The sequence below is a fragment of the Petaurus breviceps genome, unplaced genomic scaffold (genome assembly GCF_028583685.1).
Source record: "Petaurus breviceps papuanus isolate PSGF00001 unplaced genomic scaffold, PetGlider_PUasm1.0 187, whole genome shotgun sequence".
In the NCBI taxonomy this organism is placed as follows: domain Eukaryota; kingdom Metazoa; phylum Chordata; class Mammalia; order Diprotodontia; family Petauridae; genus Petaurus; species Petaurus breviceps.
Genome location: NW_027185799.1, coordinates 27494888 through 27517029, shown reverse-complemented (window position 1 = coordinate 27517029; position 22142 = coordinate 27494888). Strand labels below are relative to the sequence as shown.

At 37.6% G+C, this 22142-nt stretch overlaps 1 protein-coding gene across 2 annotated transcripts in view; it reads right to left on the bottom strand.

Annotated features, from left to right (window-relative positions):
* Positions 1 to 22142, bottom strand: part of GLIS3 (GLIS family zinc finger 3) — a 606152-nt gene that overhangs the window by 418685 nt on the left and 165325 nt on the right. The window lies entirely within an intron of this gene.

Below are 22142 nucleotides of genomic sequence, written 5' to 3'. Positions count from 1 at the left end.
CCCAATTGCCCTCCAAAAAGCAAAAATAAATAAATAAACCACACATTCTTGAAGGTGTTAATACATCTCAGTCCACCACCAGAGAAAAGACTTTCTACTATGAGTATCAACTCAACAGGTCTGTTTCCCTTCAGAATCTGCCCCTCTGGTATTAAAAGAGAAACTTTTTAAAAGATATTTATTTACTTTATCATTCTTTTTGGTAAATTTTGTGTTTCAAATTCTCTCCCTCCTTACTGTCCCTCCTCCACCCATTGAGAAGACAAGCAATGTGATATCAATTATAGACATGAAATCATGCAAAACATAATTCCATATTAGCCATATGGGGGGAGGGGACAAGGAAAATAAAGAACATGAGAAAACTTCAATCTGCACTGAGAGTTCATCAGTTCTTTCTCTGGGCGTAGTTAGCATTTTCTAAAATGAGTCCTTTGGAATCATTTTGGATCATTGTATTGATCAGAGTAGTCTTTTACAATTATCATTATAATATTGCTTTTACTATATACAATGTTCTCCTGATTCTATTTGCTTTACTTTGCTTCAGTTCATATAAGTCTTCTCATGTTTTATTTTTGTGAAACCATCCGCCTTGTCATTTCTTATAGCAGAATAGTATTTCATCACAAGCATGTGCTACAAATTGGTCAGCCATTCATTAATTGATGAGCATTCATTCAATTTCTAATTCTTTGCCACAATGAAAAGAATTGCTATAAATATTTTTGTAACGTATGTTCTTTTCTTTTTATTTCTTTGAGGTACAGACCTAGTTAGTGGTATTGCTAAGTCAAAAGGAATGTGTAGTTTTGTAGCCTTTGGAGTCATAGTTCCAAATTGTTCTTCAGAATGATTGGATCAGTTCACAACTCCACCAACAGTTCATTAGTTTATCTATTTCCCCTTATCCCCTCCAACATTTCTTATTTCTGATAGATGTGAGATGCTATGTGAGAGTTGTTTTAAATTTCATTTCTCCAACTAATAGTCATTTTTAGATTTTCATATGACTATAGATATTTTTGTTTTCTTCTTCTGAAATCTGCCTGTTCATATCCCTTCATAATTTATCAATTGGGGAATGGCTTTTATTTTTATAAAGTCGATTCACTTCCCCATATATTTGAGAAAAGAAGCCTTTATCAGAGAAAGTTGAAAATGTTTTAATATTACTTCATTGTCTATGGTACCTTTTTATCAAAATGTCATTTCCCTGATTATCTCTTCAAATTAAGTCTATTTTTACTTTGACTTTGTCTGATATCATGCTACTCCTCCCTTTTTTTACTTTACCTGAAGATTCTTCTCCAGCCCCTTATTTTAACTCTGTGTAGTCTTTCTATTTCAAGTGTGACTCTTTTAAAGAACACATTGTTGAATTCTGTTTTCTAATCCATTCTGCTATTCATTTCCATTTTAGGGGTGAACTAATCTCATTCATATTCTCAGTTATGATTATGATATATTTCCCTCCATCCTATTTTCTTCTGTTTATCCTTCTTTCTCTTTAAAAGAAAAATAATTGGGGGCAGCTAGGTGGCGCAGTGAATAGAGCACTGGCCCTGGAGTCAGAAGAATCTGAGTTCAAATCCGGTCTCAGACACTTGACACATTTACTAGCCATGTGACCTTGGGCAAGTCACTTAACCCCAATTGCTATGCCCTCCCCCCCTCCAAAAACCAAAGAAAAGAAAAGCAAAAGAAAAGAGAAGGAAAATGATGAGGACATATGAAAAAGGACACTATTTCAGGCCATAGCTTTCCCACCCTGGTCCATCACCCTTCCTTCCAATAATCTGTTCCCTAAGACACAACCAAGTATCCAAAAACCAAGATGACAGAATTCTTGAGCAAGTTTCCTTCTTGACAGCAGCACAGGAACCAATTCTGATAGGAATTTTTATTTCCATTAGGAACAATCTTCCAGTGTTAGAAAATTTGGGACAGCCCCAAAGAGGAAAAAAAGAAAGAAAGAAACTTGCAAGAATCTCTGCTGTTAGAGAAAAGTGAAAAGCAGAGAAAGTAGAGGCAAACACTGTCATGAGTCATTTGTGAAAAATAATAATCATGGCCAAATCACTCAAGACATTCATTCTGCAAGGTTATACTTTTTTTTTTCCAACATTTTAGCAAACCACCTGGTCAAGTCTGGGTGACTGTACATTTTCTTTCCATTCCTTCTAAAGTGAAATATCTGAGACTAGTTTTAGTAAATTAAGTTCTAAGAATTTCTCATCAAATTCTCACATATATGTGTACATGTATGTATATATGTGATATGCACACATATATAATATATGTATGTGTGTGGTTTTTTTCTCTTATTGCTGAACCTAGGATCAATGTAGGCTAAAATAGTATGACCACAATCTCCCTTATCCCTATTTCAAAGCAAGAATCATTTTGGCTTAATTTTATATTTTCTTAATGATTTAAATAAGTTTTCCTAAATTCACTTTGCCATCTTCCCTAACAGTTACATTTAAGAATTCTTAACACTCTGAGACATTGGACCTCTAAAAAGTCACCTTGACCAGATCTCTGAATTATGTTAAGATTAGTTTACTTCTTAAAAATTCTAATAGTGATGAAGATTTCAGGTAAGCACTAGGTATTTGGTTTTGGTAAGATGCTTAAAATCCCATAACTTCTTATGGATGGCATTCTCTCAATTTTCTCCAATGTTTAAAATAAATGATCCCCACCCACCCCCCCAACTCATCCAGACTTCTTTTACCTTTGTGAATCACCATCCCAACTGTTCTATATTCCTTAATCAAATGCAGATTTCATCTTGACAACAAGCATGTTGAATAGTTTCTTGGGTTTTTCATTTTGTTTTGCTTAATTCATTGTAAGATTTGGAATTAAGAAGATAGAGATCTGTACCCTCCTTCAGATACTTACTAGCTACTGGACCCTGAGCAAGTCACTTAACCTGTCAGGTTGTTTCCTTATCTATATAGAGTAATTTTTCAATCATGTCTGACTCTTTGTGACCCCATTTGGGGTTTTCCTGGCAAAGATACTGGAATGGTTTGCTGTTTCCTTCTCCAGCTCATTTTATAGATGAGCAAACTGAGGCAAATAGGATTAAGAGACTTGCCTGGGGTCACAGCAAGTAAATGCCTGATGTCAGATTTGAATTCAGGAGGATGAGTCTTCCTCACTCTGGCACTCTGTCCATTGTGCTTAAAGTAGATAATAATAGCACCTCCCTCACAAGGGTGTTGTGAGGATAAAATGAGATCATTAAAGTAGCATTCCACAAACATTAAAACACTATATAACTGTCAGCTGCTGTTGGTAGTAATAGTAGTAGTAGCAGCCATAGTGTATTAGTATATGGATCAACCTCACTGAGATAAGACCTGTTGTCCTAACCTTCAAATCTCCTTTCCATTCCATGAAAGACCATGTGCTGGAAGTAACAATGGATAGATAGACAGGATACCTAGTCATCACTCCCTACCACTATTTGTAAAAAATGCCCTCCAATTCAGAGTGCTACAATTAGTATTATCTGCCCTGTCTTTGATCAATCCAAAAATGTCTAGTGAGCTATTATATACCAGGCACTGAGCTGAGCTCTGATCATACAAAGGAAGGCAAAAATATCTTCCTACCTTGAATCAAGGAGCCCTTGAACAGAGTAATTTGCTCTTTCCAAACTGTTCTATTCCTTGGCCAACCTCCTCCCCCGCCCCCAACCCTTGGTCAATGTTTGGGCCCTGATTGGATCAGGGTAAATATAAACAGTAATTGTTTCTGTTTAGGACAGAAACTCTGAGGGTCCTCTCCTCTCAGATTGATTTATTTTACTAGGTAAAGAGGACATTCTCTATTTCATTTCTTCAATCATTGAATGAGTATTGCCTCAGTCAAAGTGAGACCCAGAAACACCTTAGTTTAAAAGGCCAAGGTCTTCCACTGCATCCAGGGCCATCTCCAGTCATCATGATCTATATCTTGCCACTGGACCCAGATGGTTCCAGAGGAGAGAGTGAAGCTAGTGACTTTGCACAGCCCTCCCTCACTTAAATCCAATTCACTTGCATGTCACAGCATCACCTCCCTGATGTCAAGGTCCTCTTCAAGAATGAAGGACAAACAATAACTCCTTAGCAAAACAGAACTTGTGTGTAGTTCCAGCTAGTTATTATTTAGTCATTTTTCAGTCCTGTTCAATTCTGCATGACCCCTTTTGAGGTTTTATTGGCAGAGATACTAACCTGGTTTGCCATTCCCTTCTCATTTTGCAGATGAGGAAACTGAGGCAAACAGGATGAAGTGACTTTCCCAGGGTCACATACCTAGTAAGTGTTTGAGGCCATTTGAATGTATTTGAACTCAGATTTTCCTGACTAGGCCTGGTGCTTTATTCTCTGAGCCACCTAGCTGCCCAATAGCAAATAGTAATAATAAGCAATTTAAGGGCCACAGAGATCTTTCTTCAAAAGAACCTATTAAGTAGACTACCCTGTGAGATAATATTTTTAAAAACAACCCCATTTAGACTGTATTTGAGGTTGACCAAATGCTCCCCCATCTTGTGAGGTGGGGAATTCAGTTATTAGCATCCTTATTTTTCAGAGGAAGATAGTAAATTTTAAGAAAGCAAAAACATTCACCCAAAGGCATGGAACTTGGTAGAATCAGAGCCAGAATTTGAACTTGGGTCTCCTAAGTCAAGTTCAGCAACTCTTTCCACTGAGCCCCAATGTCTACAGATGGTACACTTAGAGAATACTACTTTTAGGCTCATAGGACTCCACAAGGTAGAAGGGACTTTTAGTCCAATCCCTTTGTTTTTTGGATGGAGAAACTAAGGACCAGAGAAGCAATTTCCCCAAGGTCACAAGTTATAAGTAGTATAGCTCAAATTTGAACTCAGGCTTCCTAGTGATCTTTCCAGAATACCATACTGTTTCCCTTTCATACTTCCTTTATATACATCCTCTAATTTTACTTAGCAACTTTTTCCTACATTCAGTAGTCACAAATTTTACTGATGGTGTACCTTGTAAGGCTTCACATATTGACAATTTGCAACTAAGAATGAATGGCACCCAGGGTGATGGTGGTAAATGTTTAACAACCAGCACTCAAAATTTATTTGTATGTGTGTGGATACATACATATATACACATACACACATATACTTTATATACATACATATATATATATATATATCCACAGGACACACTTTTCATCTTAATCTGCATTATTAATATTTTCTCCATCACCTTTTTTAGCCTAGACAACCAACAAAACAATAAATCAAGCCCTGATTTACAGTGTTTGTTGATTTTTCTGAGGTGGAAATTGCCACACTGAAAATTTAACAATCAGTTCTCACTAGCTGCTGGTACTTATCTCTCTTTTGTGTATGTAAAAGCAGGCATATGTCTTGCCATTTCTGGAGCCAAACTGAGAATTCTCTGTAAGAATATATTGAGTCAATTTGAGAAAGATACCTGGGTTGCCTAGTAAAATGGAGGCAAACAACTGTTTGACTGTGGACTTTCATGACAATCTACCTATATGACAAACCTCCCAACCTCTCACCAACACATTTGGATTCTAGGAGCTCAGAATTGTGCTGATCAGAATTTCACATGTGCCAAGGCTCTATCTTCCTTGCTTCCTAAATTTGGAGACCACTACACGAGAGGGCCTTGGGACCCAGAATCCAAGGCTTAGAGGACTGAGCATAGACAGCCAGGCAAAGCAGTGGGCAAAACAGAATCCAGCAGAAGACATGAGTTCATAAAAGACACTTACTAGTCTGTGGGAACATGCATCAAGTCAACTAATCTTTCTCAGCATCAGTTTTATATGTAAAATTGGGAAGGAGGCAGACTCTATGAGAACCTCTCTAGTCCCTTCTAGGCATAAATCGTTGATCCTATGATTCTATAATAGCCTTTACCACACCCCAGATCTACTCATTCTAAGCTTCCAAGATTCCCCAAATGTAAGTTTGAATAATCTCACAATCTTACACACCCTTCTCTCTCTCTCTCTCTCTCTCTCTCTCTCTCTCTCTCTCTCTCTCTCTCTCTCTCTCTCTCTCTCTCTTCCTTCTTTCCTTCCTCCCTCTCTCCCCCCAAATTGTGTGTGCAAATGCACTAACAAAAATTGTATATCACAAATATGGCATCATTTGGGAAGGGACTCTGAAAACCTATGTGGAAAGAGACAGAGGCACAGAAATAAAGACAGAGATACAAAGAGATTCAAAGACAAATACCCCTAATCAATCAATCCACCCCTCTCCCTTTCATTCTATTTTATTAACTCAAAAATCATTGCACACTCTGTCACAGACAAAACTAGGGAACCAATAAAATAAGAAAATGTTTCTAAAGAACTTTGTAAACCTTAAAATACTCTATAAGTGGTTGATTGCTGTTTCATCGTCATCATCATCATACTGTGGCTTCTCCTTCACCAAACACACTAAACAACAGTGAAGGGATGAACTGATGCATTGATGTTTGTTAAATAGCAATGGGAAGATCAGTAATAGTTGCAGATATCTGCAGGAATGGAATTTTTTATCTGCACAGTTGTTGGCCTTTCCACATTAGACTCAACTTTAACACCATGCAATTACCGTAATTCTAGAAATATGGGTAAAAATGGCAATTATGCAGGTATGCAGTCACCTCTTCATATTCTCATTTTTTAGCCAAAGGCGTTTAGATTCCATTGGGAATGGAAAGGAAATGTCTTCAATTCACGAAACCTTTACTGAACAATTATTATGTTCTAAGTTCTATTGAGATTATGAAAGCAGATCGTATGGTGTGGTGGCAAAAATCATTGGAAATGACTTCAGAAGACCTGGTTCCACCTCTATGTAAATTGGATATGTCATGTTCCTTCCCTTCCTGGGCCTCAGTTTCCACCTTTGTTAAATAAAGGGATTAGACTAAACAATCAGAGAGGTAGAGTGGAAAGAAAACTAGATATTGAGTTAGAAAACCTGAGTTCCTAGCCCAGCCCTGCCACTTCATATATATATGCCAGCTTTATGTAGTTTTTGGTAAGTCTAGGTGTCTCACTTCTTTCCTCTGTCTAAACAACCTAAAATTCCTTCCAACTATAAAATCCCATGCTAAGATAAATTATATACAGCCTGTGCCCTCTAGCATTTGAAAATCCAGTAGCTTTTCCAGACTTCTTGTGTATTATAAGGCTCTTGGTGTATTATTTCAACACCCAATTCCAATGTTCTTTTTGTTTTGAGTTTGATGAAACCAATCATTTTACCAGGTGTCACTGCGAGAGAACAAAAAGTTTTCAGTTGGCCAGCTTTGAATGTACTTTGGCTCATCATTCCCTGGAAACAAACTGTGTAGCTCTGCTAACTACCAGATGTGCCATCTCTACCCACGTGCTGGTTTTCTTTTTGAAATTTTGCTTATTTTTAGATGCTACAAAATTTTTCAAAAAATATATATACTTACTGCTCAAATGAAGATAGATGGAAACTCTGAACAACATATATATTTTAGACGCTGCAATCTAGTAGATATGGGAAATATTGTGTATTTCAAAGTCTATGCACCAGCAGTTTGACCTAACAAACTTAATATTTTTAATCAGTGTTTTCTTTTTGGGTCATAGGAATGTAAGATCTAAGACTGTAAGAGATCTTAAAAATCATCTCCAATTTCCTTCATTTTATAGAGATAGAATCTGACTCTAAGAAGGAAAAGTGATTTACCCAGGATCATATAGTAACTACCTACTAGAGTTAATCTATAACCTGAATCTTATAGCTCTAAATTCAACAAAGGCTTCACTTGATAGTTTTTTTGTGTGGGTGTTAAGTGTCTGAGGCCGGAGCCGAACTCAGGTCAGAGGCAGATAACACACTTTCATCTAGTGAAGGCTTCTTAGTTGAAGTAGCATCATAATTTCTTGAAGAGAAGGATTTTGATAGGCAGAGATGAAGATGAAATATTTTCCAGATACTAAAGATAATTCGAATGTTTCCTCATCATTTTTTGTAGACTCATTCATTGCAAAATGCAAATTGGGTGCAAATTGCTAAACTATGCCATACTTGGTATCAAGTGAAGCCTTTGTTGAATTTAGAGCTATAAGATTCAGGTTATAGATTAACTCTAGTAAGTAGTTACTATATGATCCTGGGTAAATCACTTTTCCTTCTTGGAGTCAGATTCTATCTCTATAAAATGAAGGAAATTGAAGATGATTTTTAAGATCTCTTACAATCTTAAATCTTACATTCCTATGACCCAAATAGAAAACACTGATTAAAAATAATAAGTTTGTTAGGTCAAACTGCTGGTGCATAGACTTTGAAATACACAATATTCCCCATATCTACTAGATTGCAGTGTCTAAAATATATATGTTGTTTAGAGTTTCCATCTATCTTCATTTGAGCAGTAAGTATATATATTTTTTGAAAAATTTTGTAGCATCTAAAAATAAGCAAAATTTCAAAAAGAAAACCAGCACGTGGGTAGAGATGGCACATCTGGTAGTTAGCGGAACTCTCTGGCCTCAGACACTTAACACACACACACACACACACACACACACAAACTAGCCGTGTAACCTTGGGCAAGTTACTTAACCCCAATTGCCCTCGAAAAGGCAAACAACAACAACAACAAAATAAGTTTGGGAAAAGCCAATTTCTAGGAGTTCAGAAAAGGGATAGGTAGTATGCAATGGATGAATATTTTGCATGAGAAGCTGACTCAAGAGGTGCACCCAAGGATGACATTTTAAAGACATGAACAGAAATTGTTCCGCGGGAGCTTTACTCACTGCGCCACCTAGCCGCCCTCAAACCTATTTTGTATACTCTTTTAGGTCAAATTATCCTCTCCTTCCCTATCATGAACTCGAAGATGATAGGCTTCCCCAAGATTCTTATCATTTTTGCTTTAGCAACAACCAGCTCCTTCTTGTTGACCAGAATCAGGCTGAGAATAGAAGTTTTTCTTGTCATTTTCTGCACATTTTGATCGATGAAATCAATAAAGCAGGTTGCAAATTTATCATCTTCTCTAAATATAACAAAGAGAAAGAGGGAGTCCCCATCAACTTGGAACTGTTCAAATAATTAGCTCTTTAAGTCTAAGAAAAATATAATGATCCCTAATGTATACTCATTTTTCTCCTCTGAATTCACTTTAAATCCAAAGTTATGAGTATAATCACACTTGTTCTGAGCCCCAAGTTAGAAAAGTTCCTAATATTTAGGTGCAGGTTGGGCTCACTGCCTAAATTTGCATTTATATTTATCTCTGACTAATCCCTGGTTTCTCTGTGGTTGAAACAAAAATTCAGGTTACCAGAAAGGTTTGAATAAAGAACCAGTAGATTATGTTATTTATGCCTATGGATAGATAGAAACCAGGAAGGGGAATTATGGGGGAAAGCAGGCCTTTTCTCAGGATTTCTATCAGTCTTTGAGTACATGGGTACATGGTGGCATTGGCTTAGATCTCATTATCTGAAATTCTTGTAGAGCATGTAACCTTCATCTGTACCACCTTCCTATGACATAGCTTAGTCCTACCTTCTCTTTCTCCTTTCCCTCATCACTGTGGGGCAGATAGTCATTGACCCAGCTCTGTAAGTACAGCCTTGGATACTGTTTACCACTCTCTTTTCAAGGATACTCTCTCCTCTTTAGGTTTATGACATTTCTATCTCCTGGCTCTTCTACCTGTTTTAATGTTCCCTCTCAGCCTCCTTTGATGGATCTTTATCCAGGTCACACCCAATAACAGTTGCTGTTCCTCAGTGATTTCTCCTGTGCCTTCCTCTCTTCTCCCTCAATGCTATCTTAACAGCAGCCATGAGTTCAATGATCATCTCTATATAGATGATTTTTAGATCTTTCTATCCAGTACTAAACTCTCCCTTGAGCTTGCTCCACTGTCAAATCATTAGTCCGGTGCCTGGCATATTGTAAGTGCTTAATAAATATTTGTTAACTATTAGTGATTGACTGGCTAATTGAAGTTCCCCGTGACCACAATATCATGTTGCAATGTTGTATTTTTAATCTGTTAGTCAAACAACCCATCTAAGTCCTCCTTCTGTCTCAGTGGTCTGTAGTACAACCATTGGTATTTTCACTTTTGCCTACTCCTTCATCAGAGAAGAGAAAGAATTCAGATGTGGACCATCACTGACATGCAAATGTGAAAACTCATCCATTCTTTGTGAGTCTCACAGCATACTGCATGAGAGAGGGTGGGAATAAAAATTCCAGGAAAGCCTCAGGGGGCCTCACAATGGTTCCAGTGAGTTTGTCATATGACCCTTTGGGTTTCTTTCTATACTCTGTGCTTGTTTTATGTGTCCCTGGACACTAGCCTCTGAGAAAATCAGGTAGGAGTGCAGGTGGCATGCCTGAGTTTCTCTTGTGCAGTTTTAGGGTCAGAACACAGAGTACATCAAAGTCATGATCTGAATTATGTGTCTTGCAGATTTAGCCTTAAGCTATGTATCCAACTCTCCATGACTGAGCTTAATTCTTTTGTCCCTAGAAAGAATGTGCAGCAAAATACATCATCACATGACACAGATGGTAGATTAGTGATTTAAGGCTTAATCTAGGTAAATCAAAAGAATCTCCCATCACCCGAAAAGTATGACATCACCTAATGAACATTTGTAGCCTGACAATTCACAAAGACTACTACTAAGGTCCACGGGATTTCTGATCAACAATGGCAAAGGTATTAACCATACAAGCAAAATGAAGACATTTTAAAATATAGGAAAAAGTATTATGGTTATATTAGTGTGAAAAGGGCAAGGGCAACTAGGTGTCACAGTGGATACAGTGCTGTACCTGGAGTCAGGGAAATCTGAATTCGAATCTGACCTCAGACACTTACTAGCTATGTGACCCCAGGCAAGTCACTTAACCCTGTTTGCCTCAGTTTCCTCATCTGAAATGAATAATGAGCTACAGAAGGAAATGAAAAACCACACCAGTATCTTTGCCAAGAAAACCCCAAATAGGGTCACAAAGAGTCAGACATGACTGAAATGACTGAACACATAAATGGGATATAATGTAATCACAGCCTATCTCTCTCTCCCCACCACCCTTGTTCTCACATTTCTTCTCTTTCACCAAAATTTAAGAAATACCTGAATACAAAACACCCTGCATTTGACATCCATACTACTCTTACAAGTTCACAGAGGCACAGCAATGAAGAGGCCATGAAAGCACATCATCTACTATGCTGAAATTACAAGAAAGCCAATATTGATTAATGAACCATAAACTGAGACATGACAGATGGTTCTTTCTTCCACCAATACTGTTCTGCTTCAATCCTTCAAAGCAGCCAAAGTCTCCCCAAACTCCCTCCAACATTCAGGGTGACCATGTAAGACTCCAAATTGTGTTGCTTTTACCTAGTCAACACTTTAGAAAAATCCAAACCCAAGTGCCAAGAGATGAATTGCAATGGCCTACCTCTTCTGCCCTCAGGAAATCGTTGTCTTTCCCTAGTCTGTTTATACCCACAGGGAAGAATATAACTTTCACATTAATACTCTTCTTAGTTTCAGTCACCATTCAGGAATGTTGGCCACATAGCACAGAATCTCGCACATTACTCACTTTATTTTCTCCCCGAATTAAAGGGAGTGATATTTTTTCTTAGAATGAGTGGAGAATATCATTTTCCTTCCTGCTCCTATCTGTAACTCGGATATGCTCTCATGGATCCTTTATTTTGTTTCCCCAACATCTGATAAGTTGTTATTAAGAAGATCTAACTCCTTCCTATATCATAAGGAAATAATGATGAATAAAATAACAATACATTTTAAGAACTGTTACTTCTGAAGTCCATTGATCAGCTAGCAAATATCTACGATCATTGGTGTAGAAGGTGTTTGTGCTGATGCTTCTGTTCTTCATGTCAAAATTTGCTTATTTATCTGAAGGTAGTAACCCTCCATAATAGTATTTAGCATGTGAAAAGATTGTTAAATTACCCATCCTGCCAACAACTAGCCTTGGAAACCAAGGAGGAAATACAAGCATCATCAATTATTCTGCCACTGTCAACATATGCTGTCTTGATCTACTCTAACACCTGATGATGACAACAAATGTATTTGTTGAGTCAGCATATTACAATGTAGAAAAGCAAAAGTATTCACATGAGTAAAATTGTTGAATTTGTGGATTGCTGAGATGGTTGAATTCATTACAATGGAAGTTTATTTGCAGTGATGCATTTTCACCTGATGAATTGCTTCCCATCCTTTACAATCTGATTCAAAGTCTATCATCTCTTTGAAGCCCTTTTCTGATACTTTCTATTGGTAACAATCTTTCCTCTTAGTTCCTGCTTGAAACTTAAAATCTGTGTTATCTATGTGACAGCTTCAGTGGTTCTCAGTTTCCTTAACTGTAAAAGGAGGATACTGGACTAAATGACCTCTGTCTCCTCCAGCTCTAGATCTATTGTCCTATATAGCCCTTTCTTTTGTACCATTTTAACAAAGCTAACCCTTTTTAATGTGTATTACAATTCATCTGGATTTCTCTAACAACTTTTTAAGGAAAGAGTTCCATGAGGAGCAGGGACTGTGCCTGATCTCCCCATTGAATCTTCCTCTGAAACATATGACTGCATTCTGCACCAACAAGAACTTAATCCAGGTTAGTTAAACATGGATATATGTGCAAGGAAAGGCTGTTTTTGTTCTGTGGTTTGTTTGGTCAGGTTTTGGGGGGAAGGGTGCCATTCTTTGTGTCCTTGAGACTTTTTTATACATTAGGTGCATAATAAATGGTCTCTGAATGACTGATCTTGCAAGCTCAGAAAATAAGCATTAGTAGCTTTTCAAGTAGGGGAATGATCTGATAAAAAGGGGATTTAATTAAGATTAATGTGGTAGTGGTTTAAAGAATGAATTAAAGGGGAGAAAAGTAGAGACAAAGATATCAACTAAAAGGCTGTCATAATTCATTTGAAAAGTGAAAAGGGCCTGTATTAGAAGGACAATAGCATAAGAAAAGAAAAGGAAAATCTCCAAGACATCCATTACAAAGGGACAAAAGTTAGTATGTTGTGAAGGATATGATTTTTATGTCATGCCAGATTCCAGTCTCTTTCCCAAAAGTAAGTATGTTTTTCAGTTAAACAAACAATTCTTCCAAACATCTTTCCCATGACAACCAAAAAGAAGTACCCAATCCAAGATGCCAGTGCCAGCTACTTAATTTGAACACTGACTATATAAAACAAACACCATGACTAATGTTTTTTATAGAAGACAGGTTAGAAGTTTTATGTAGTACAAGGGCATTCTGACCATAGAACAGACCACACCCTGCATTCACCCAGCTCCATGCCTTCCCTGTGCTGTTCCCCATGCCTAGAAGGTCTCTCTTTCCCTCCTCAACTGAAAAATTGTGCTTGTCATTGAGGATCCAGTTCAAAGTCAGGTTCTTGACCTACTTGGTCAATAAAAATCTTCTCATTCACCCTCATATAATTGACCATTTTGCACCTCTCTATTGAAGCGATTCAATTCAATCTAACAAGTCCCTACTGTGTGCCAGGTAGACTATATTAGGCTCTGGAGATAAATAGACAATAAGAAACAGCCTCCCTCAGGTAGAATTCCCTCAATGAAGGGAGTTCCATGAAGTCAGAACTCTGGTATCATCAAAACTTTTCATCTTCCCACAGTGACTTTCACAGAAGTAGGCATTAATAAAGGTTTGATGAAGGAATAAACTAATAAATGGTGAATCTAAAGGTCTTCTTAATAAGTGTGTGAGGGTATTTCATAGAATACACATAATGAGAACTAGGAAGCTATGTCAGTGGCTTCGAAGACAATTTTTGTTATGAATTTGTCTCCAAATTGCTATAAAAATTATAAAATATTTCAAGTTTGTAAAACCTAAGACTGCAGCTTCTCCCACAGGTAAGAATATATCACTACAAGAACCACATTTCTTTAGAAAATTAAAGTGCTTAGAACCACCTGATTAATGATCATAATGGACTTACAGTTTACAAAGGATTATACAAACTTTATTTTATGTGAGCCTCACAACAGTCTCCTGAGGTAGGTACAAGTATTGTGAACCCCATTTTACAAGGGAAAAACAAGGTTCAGAAAAGTCAGGTGACTTACTCAGGGTCACATTGCTAGTAATTGTTGAAAGTGCCATTCAAACCTAAGTCTTTCCATTATGCCATGATAGGTAAGTGGACCCCAAAGGTGAATATGTAAATGCCAGAATGATCTCTAAGGAATACATAGAGTATAAAGTGCCCCTGAGAATTTATTTCAGGGAAGAAATTCCAAATAACTCTTTAAAACTAAGAAGAATTAATTGCTGTTGTTCAGTTATTTCAGTTGTGTCCAACTCCTCATGACCCCATTCGGGGTTTTCTTGGCAAAGATACTGGAGTGGTTAGCCATTTTCTTCTCCAGCTCATTTTACAGATGAGGAAACAGAGGCAAGCAAGGTTAAATGACTTGCCCAGGGTCACACAGTTTGTAACTACCTGAGCCTGTATTTGAACTTAGGTCTTCCTGACTCTGGATCTGGCATTCTCTCCACTGTACCACCTAGCTGCCCTGGAGAATTAATTAGATATCACAGTTTTATGGGGCAATTAGTTGAAATGGCAAATAGAGGGTATGACTTTGAATCACAAAGCTCTGAGTTCATATTCAGGCTCAGGCACTTAATAGCTGTGTGACCCTGGGCAAGTCACTCAATCTCTATCTGCCTCATTTTCAGCTCTAAGATGAAGTTGAATAATATAGAATCTCTCAGGGTTGTTGTCAAGATGAAATGAGAGAATATCTATTAAGCACTTTGAAAACTTTTAGATGCTATATAATTTTTTTTTAACAGTGGGGACATGGAAGGATGAGAAAGATAGATTCAATGAAAATGCTATCATATAAGAGAACAGAATAAGCTAAGAATCTTTAAGAACATATATAGGACCTAAGATGACACCCAAGATGACCTCAACTTTGTCGGAAAATGTATGGACCTGGATTTAGAAAATTCATTAATAATGAATGATTTCCTTCTATAAATAAAAGTAACATCCCTTCCCATTATAATGAAAATATGAGGAAAACAGTTTGATACTTACTGTTGCCACTAACTAAAGTCTAAATTGTTACCAAGCTGATATCCCCCCCCCAAAATCACTATTTTTTGTGTAGCATGTTATAAGAAATAGTTTTTATAGCATGCAAAGGTTTTCAAAGTGCTTTTCTTACAAGTCTTGTGAACTAGATCATACTAATGACTCTCCCTTCCCATTTTACAGATAAAGAAACTAAGGCTCTGAAAAGTATATGGTTTGCTCACCAAGCCAGTAAAAATCAAAATCAGAACTAGATCTCAAGCCTTCTGACTCTAGGATTAAAAATATCTCTACTGCACTATGATACATCTCTGTAGCAAATTATGAATATTAAAACCAAGAAAAATGGCATGACCATAGAAAATATTTAGAAAATTTCTTTTTTTCTTTTTTTATTAATTTGTTTGTTTACTTTTAGTTTACAAGATTCAATTCCACAATTCCTTGAGTTTCACATTCTGTCCCCCTCCTTCCACCCCCCCCCCCCGCCATGGCGGCATATATTCAAGTATAGGATCTGTAAATACTTTCACATTAGACATTAGTCAGGTTATAAAGATGGATTGTATCAGACAGAATGAAAAATGGTAAAGAGGAAATAAAACCAAACAAGAAAAAGAAAAAGATCGGGTAGTTTGCTTCAATCTGGATTCAAACTCAGTTCTTTCTAGTTCTTTCTCTGGATGTAGACATTTAGAAAGTTTCTTTAGGCAACATTCTTTTTTGTGGGCCAGGAAGAAAAATGTATCTGGACCTGGGGTTTCATCAGTCTAAGGGAATAAACTCTCAGTACAGAATTTCTTTCCACTTTTATAGATTGGCAATTCATCTGCAACTTACAGTGTTAGTTTCCTGGGGCCACAGTAACTTGCCTATGGTCACACAGGTAGTGTGTGTCATAGTCGGGACTTGAACCTACCTTGTCCTGACCCTAAGACCAGCCCTCTGTCCATGATACCATACCACCTCTCTTTTGGGAACACAGAAGGAACACAGATAATACATAAAAATGAGTATAAGATCTCAATACCTTTGAATCAAAACTGGAGGATGATGTTAAAATCCATGGCGATCCATCAAAAGCTCATTTAAATGTAATATTTTACGAAGTTCTAACAGGGCCTCTCATTCTGACTGGTTCCAGTAAATTAAATGATAAATCCTGACAGCACTCCTATTTCTTCTTAACATTTCCTAACAAGACAGACAATAACTTCTGGAGGTAGACGCCTTATTTAGTGTTCTTCTTACATGGTGAGTAAATTTCTCAAAGCCCCATTTAAACAATGAAACATGAACCATGAAACAAGTGTTTAATGGTTTGGAATAGAAATGGTAAAATAATTCCCCATACAGCACTGGGTTTTTTTAGCTTGCTGTGATGGATAAAATGTTCATTAAGGTGCCTCTATAAAGATTTTCAACATGCAGGATTCCTTTGAGATTCAGCCTAACACAAGATGGCAGAGTAGAAGCAAGACCTTCCCGCGGCTCCGGCTTCCATCCTCCCCAATCCATGTAAAAAGGGGACCCTAAACAAACTTTGGAGCTGCAGAACCCACATAATGACACAGAGAAGCTAACCTCCCGCTGAGGACAGCTCGGCAGGCCGGCAGGAATCGGCCAGCGCAGCGCTCTGGGAGCCGAGCCCAGCACCACACCGAGGCTTTAGCCCCAGGGCGGGCCTGACCAGCCGCTGGCCAGAGGGACTCCAGATCGGCAGCAGCTGTGGCCGTTTCCAGATTTATCAATACATAGATGCAAAGGACAAGGTGAGAGGCCAGTGCAGTCTGGACTTTGGGACCAGTAAGTGGGAGTGCGTGGCTTTTATCCCCGGGGTGAGAAACCGCTGAGACGCCAGCATTGCCTGCCAGTGCCACGTGGCGGCTTCAGCTCCTGGCCTGCAGAGTGTAGGGGGAGCAAGCACCAGTCTGAGGGGTAATCGCTCTTGCTTTAACCTGCTTGGATCTGAATTACAGTTCTAGGGTGGAGGTCCTGGGGTGTGTGTCCAACTTGCCAGAGTGTGTGGAGACCTCAGAGAGGGCACCCATCTAATACCTCCAGCAGGTGAGAAAACCCCAGCGTTTGGGACGAAAACTCCCCTGTCTGGTGGCAGAGTCCTACTGTGGCAAAAAGCCTGAAAGTCAAATAATTGAGTGGCAAAATGAGAAGGCAAAGGAAACAAAGCAGACAGAAGATTCCAACGTTACACTCCTATTTTGGGGATAAGAAGGAGCAAGGCATGGAACAGGAGGAAAACAGTGAAGTCAGTACTCCTGCACCAAAAGCTTCAAAGGAAAATACACTCTGGTTACAAGCCATAGAGGACCTTAAGAAGCAGATAAGAGAAGTGGAGGAAAAATTGGGAAGAGAAATGAGAACAATGCAAGAAAATTATGAAATGAGAGTCAACAGCCTGACTGAAGAAAATAATACGTTAAAAAACAGAATGACTCAAATGGCAAAGGAGGCTCAAAAAGGCAATGAGAAGAATGCCTTAAAAAGTCGAATTTGCCAGATGGAAAAAGAATCTCAAAAGCTCACTGAGGAGAATCATTGCTTCAGAATTAGATTGGAGATTCAGCCTAACAAGAAGATCCTACTAATCTTAAATTCCCCATATGGAGCCAAAAACAACTTCTGCTCCCAAATTTCACAGAATATAGATCATTTAATCCAACCTCCTTCATTATGCAGAAGAGGAAACTGAGATCTAGAAAAAAAAATTTAAAAATTTGTCAGCGTGGTTCAACTAGTAAATATCATAGGCAAAACTAGAAATAAGGTCTCCTGACTTTCAGTCCAACACTCTTTCCATGCTACCAGTCTTCCTCTTAACTCTTTATTCTTCCACTAGATGCTGTTGTATTTATGCAATTTTATCTCTAGCATGTATTTGTATTTCAATTATTTATCTATAGTATGTGTTTGTATTTCAGAATCAGGGATACTTGAAATAATACATTTGAATTGCCTTGATTAAGTATTAGTGAGTAAAGGAACAACTGATGTCAAATTTCACACATTTCCCTCCATCCCATAGTAACTGAATAGTAATTCTTAAATTGGGAGTTTGGTTCAAATGTCTTTGAAATACTTTTGTTTTTCCAATTTTCCACTGGAAAACGTAAAGAAGTCTTTTTGTTTTCTTCTTTCTCTTTTACTATGTTGAATACATTTAAATAGGGCTGAGCTAACTATGTTTATTTTTTAAAGTCATCTGGATGCTTAGTAGACTCTCTGATAGGTGTTCATAATAATACCAAGAATCAAGACAAGGAACAAGAGAGGGGAATGACCTGACCTCTTCCCTCCCATTTAAATACAGTGAACACTGTTGTTTGAAAAGATTTTCCCACCACCTTCTTTCAAAAATATGTCAATCTGGATGGTTTGGGGAAGGGAGTGGGGCAGGGAGAGGGGGGGGATAATGGGGAGGAACAGGAAGGAAAGGTAATTGGAATTGCCCTTATTGTACCTTGAGGGAAAAAAATGGAGGGGCAAAGATTGAGAAACCTCGCCACAGAAATGTTCAACTGCCACCTGACACCTAGCACCACTGGGAAAGTGAGTACCACCTCCATATCAGAAGGAAGAATAGTTTGAAAGAGATTTGAAAAGAAGACATATAATTCAGCTTGACCGACTTGTTTTTTGACACGTAGCCTTGAAAAGAACAATTTTGCCTCAGAAAACTTGGCAAATACAAACTCATTTTTTTTGATAAGTTATAACTTGCATTGAAAACCCAGAGAGAGAGAGAAAAAAAAAAGAGAGAGATGGGAGGGAAAAAAGGAGAGGGGAGTGGAGAGAGAAAATCCAGGTATCAGAAGACAGGAAGGTTGTCAGGTTCCTCTTTTCTATGTCATTTGTATTTAGTCGGTCAAATGAAAATTCAAAACCATATAATTAGATGATTGTTTATACATGATTAAACATGAGCTCACTGGACTTTACATGCCAAAAAGTCAGAGATGAGGTTAAGTGCAAGAAGGTACTATTAATAAAAGGATATAAAGCTGTGATACATTTTTCACTTATGAATAAAAAATGCCTCAAAGGTCTCTGAGTGGAAAAGGAGAGAAAAATCATCCATTAGTGGAGATTAGGAACCAGATGATTCTCTTAATGGTAAGCTGTCATGAGAAGTAAAAATTGAAGTCTAGTAAGAAGAAACTTTTGCTTCTCTATTATTCTAAGTCAATTTTTCCCCCTTTAGTAAACTTAACTCTGAACAAGAATACAATAACTCACCTGCATTATATTTCTTTAGGACTGTTCTGGAGAATTTTTAGCATGAACATACAGTTCAATTGATATGGTCACTTGTACATTTTGGTCACTTCTGTGTGTAACACAAGTCTTCTATAATGGAGCTGACAAATCCTTCAGTTTTCTCCACCAAGGCCAAGTGCTTTTCAATCTCCATAAATGTTGAGTTTCTCATTACATCAAGAAAAAAGTGCCCACTGGAAGCATAACTGAATTGTCCGTAAACTTCATTAAAAAGGAAGGAAGAGCTCTAGCCTAAAGCATTTGGAAATCAGGTCAGGTCTCTGAGGAGTGGCAAAGCAACCCACTCACAAGTCAAATGCAAAACTCCAAGATGAGATCAGTAACCCAGTCATGAGAATGACAGAAATAATGGTCCGGTTTGGGGTCAAAAAGGAGGCCATTAGGTAGGGATAGCAGACCACTGTTGTCCCTTCTCCCTGCTGGAAAAAAAATGGAGAAAGCACAAGGGCCAAGTTGCCCTCATCTATTCTATTTATTTTAACTACCTAAATAGTATGGTACAGTGAAAAGTGTTTTACAAGGCAAGTGGCCTAGATTTGAATCTTACCTCCAACATTTACCTATTGCATAGATTTAGATAAGTCATTTAACCTCTACGATGTTAAAACTAGGAGAGATTTCAGAGATCATCAGAGCTAACACTGTGATTTTACAGATGAAGATGCTGAGATCAAGATGGGGACAGCAATTTGCCCATGCTCACACAGTAACTCATCAAGCCACTGTTTGAATCTAGGCTTTATGGCTCCAAAGCCTGGGTTTTGTCCACTCCCCTATTGCTGTCTCTCCTCAGAACTTTACATTCTTCACTTGTAAATTATTGAGAAATGCAGATAGATAGATAAACATGTATACATATATGTATATTTGGCTGTGTATGTGCGTGGACATGCACACACACCTACATACAGCCTTTCTCAAAGAGATGTAAGGAAAGCTCTTGGTAAACCTTAAAAGTATTATAGACATGCAAGTGATTGACGAACTAACTTGGTGGGGCTATTCACTGGCCTAATCTGTAAGTAATTCAGCACTCAAATGAAAGCAATTCATCTGGTTGACCAAAGAAAGATGGCGCAAGACAGGAAAATGTAAACTAGACCATGGAAAAACCTATAAACAGTCCTTGCAAAGGAGACCTAAAATAATTCAATGAAGATTCTTAAGTTTTAAAATGCTAGATACAAACCACGTGGTCACGCAACTATGCCAAGTGGAATCCCAACTCTACTAATAAATATCTGTGTGGTGTTGGGTAAATCATTTCCTCTTTTCAATATTCAGTTTCTTTAGCTAGGTGTTACAGTGAATAGAGCACCAGCCCTGGAGTCAGGAGGACCTAAGTTCAAATATGGCCTAAGACATTTAACACAAAAACTAGCCATGTGACCTTGGGCAAGTCACTTAACCCCAATTGCCCTACCTTCCCCCCTCCAAAATGCAATATATATACATAAGCAAGAAGATTCATCTTCTTTATCTGTGAAGTTAGGGGATTAGACAAATAATCTCAAAAGGATCCTTCCAGCCCAAAACAACCATGATCCTGTTAAGTAGCTTAAGATTTAGTTTTTCTATGATTCAACAACTCATGGTGTCTAAGTTGCAAAAATCCTCTACAAGAATGGGCAGTCCTACCCACAAGGCTAGTTCAACCTCTCTGTGTTAAGATCACTAACACAAGAGTCAACTGGACCATTTGCCAGGAAGGTGTAGAAAGGATTTCAATTCAAGCATGGGTGGAAATAGTGTACATTGGAGGTCTCTTCCAATTCAAATTCTGCCATTCGACCATTCTAGGGGAAGGAGGTAGTATATTTTCTCAAAGCCAAAATAATGAATTACCAATATAAAATCCAAGAAGGTAACAGAATTCTAGAATGCATACCTAGAAAATTATTAGAAATATGGGGAAAACAATAACACTAATAACCAATTTAGCATTTTCCATCTTCTAAGGTACTCACAATCATTAATTAATTACACATAAACTAAGCTACATTTTTAAACTAAATTTTTCTGCTCTAAAATTCTAATCACATGAAATCTGAAAAAAAAAATTGAGTTTTTTTTTTGGTAAAAAATCACCCAAATTTGGGTGAGACATTTTAAAAGCTAAATCTTGTAGGTATTAATGCATTCTATTTTTAGGTGCTTTTTTAAACCCCTTAACATTTGTTGAATTAATAAAAACTGATTATTTGAAAAAGTTTAGTATCTGCTAAAAAGAATTGCCCTAGATAAGAAATAAGGCAATCCATTTCCAAACAATGCACAGTGTGTAATTCAAAACCATTTCTCATCAATAATTAGCATTAATAATTAACAAGTATAAACAGCAAAAATACCTTTTGGAAATGTTTCAATCCATCTCTTTCCTCATTCCTCAGCCTGCCCATTTCCCCTCTTTACCCTCTGTTTTGGGTTAATAACTAAACCTCCCTCATCTCTGACATGCAACACTACCCAACTGCAATCTTCCCAAGAATGTGCTCACAAATACAGAAAACTGAAAAGAATAAAAGCCCTATCAAAGCCACCTAAATCTGACAAGCTGATTTTTAAAAATAAACATCCACACTTGTACAATAACTTCTTAGTAGTATGGGCCCCCCACCCCAATAAAAGGATGGGATATTGAAGAAATTTAGCATTAAACACATTCTTCCAACTACT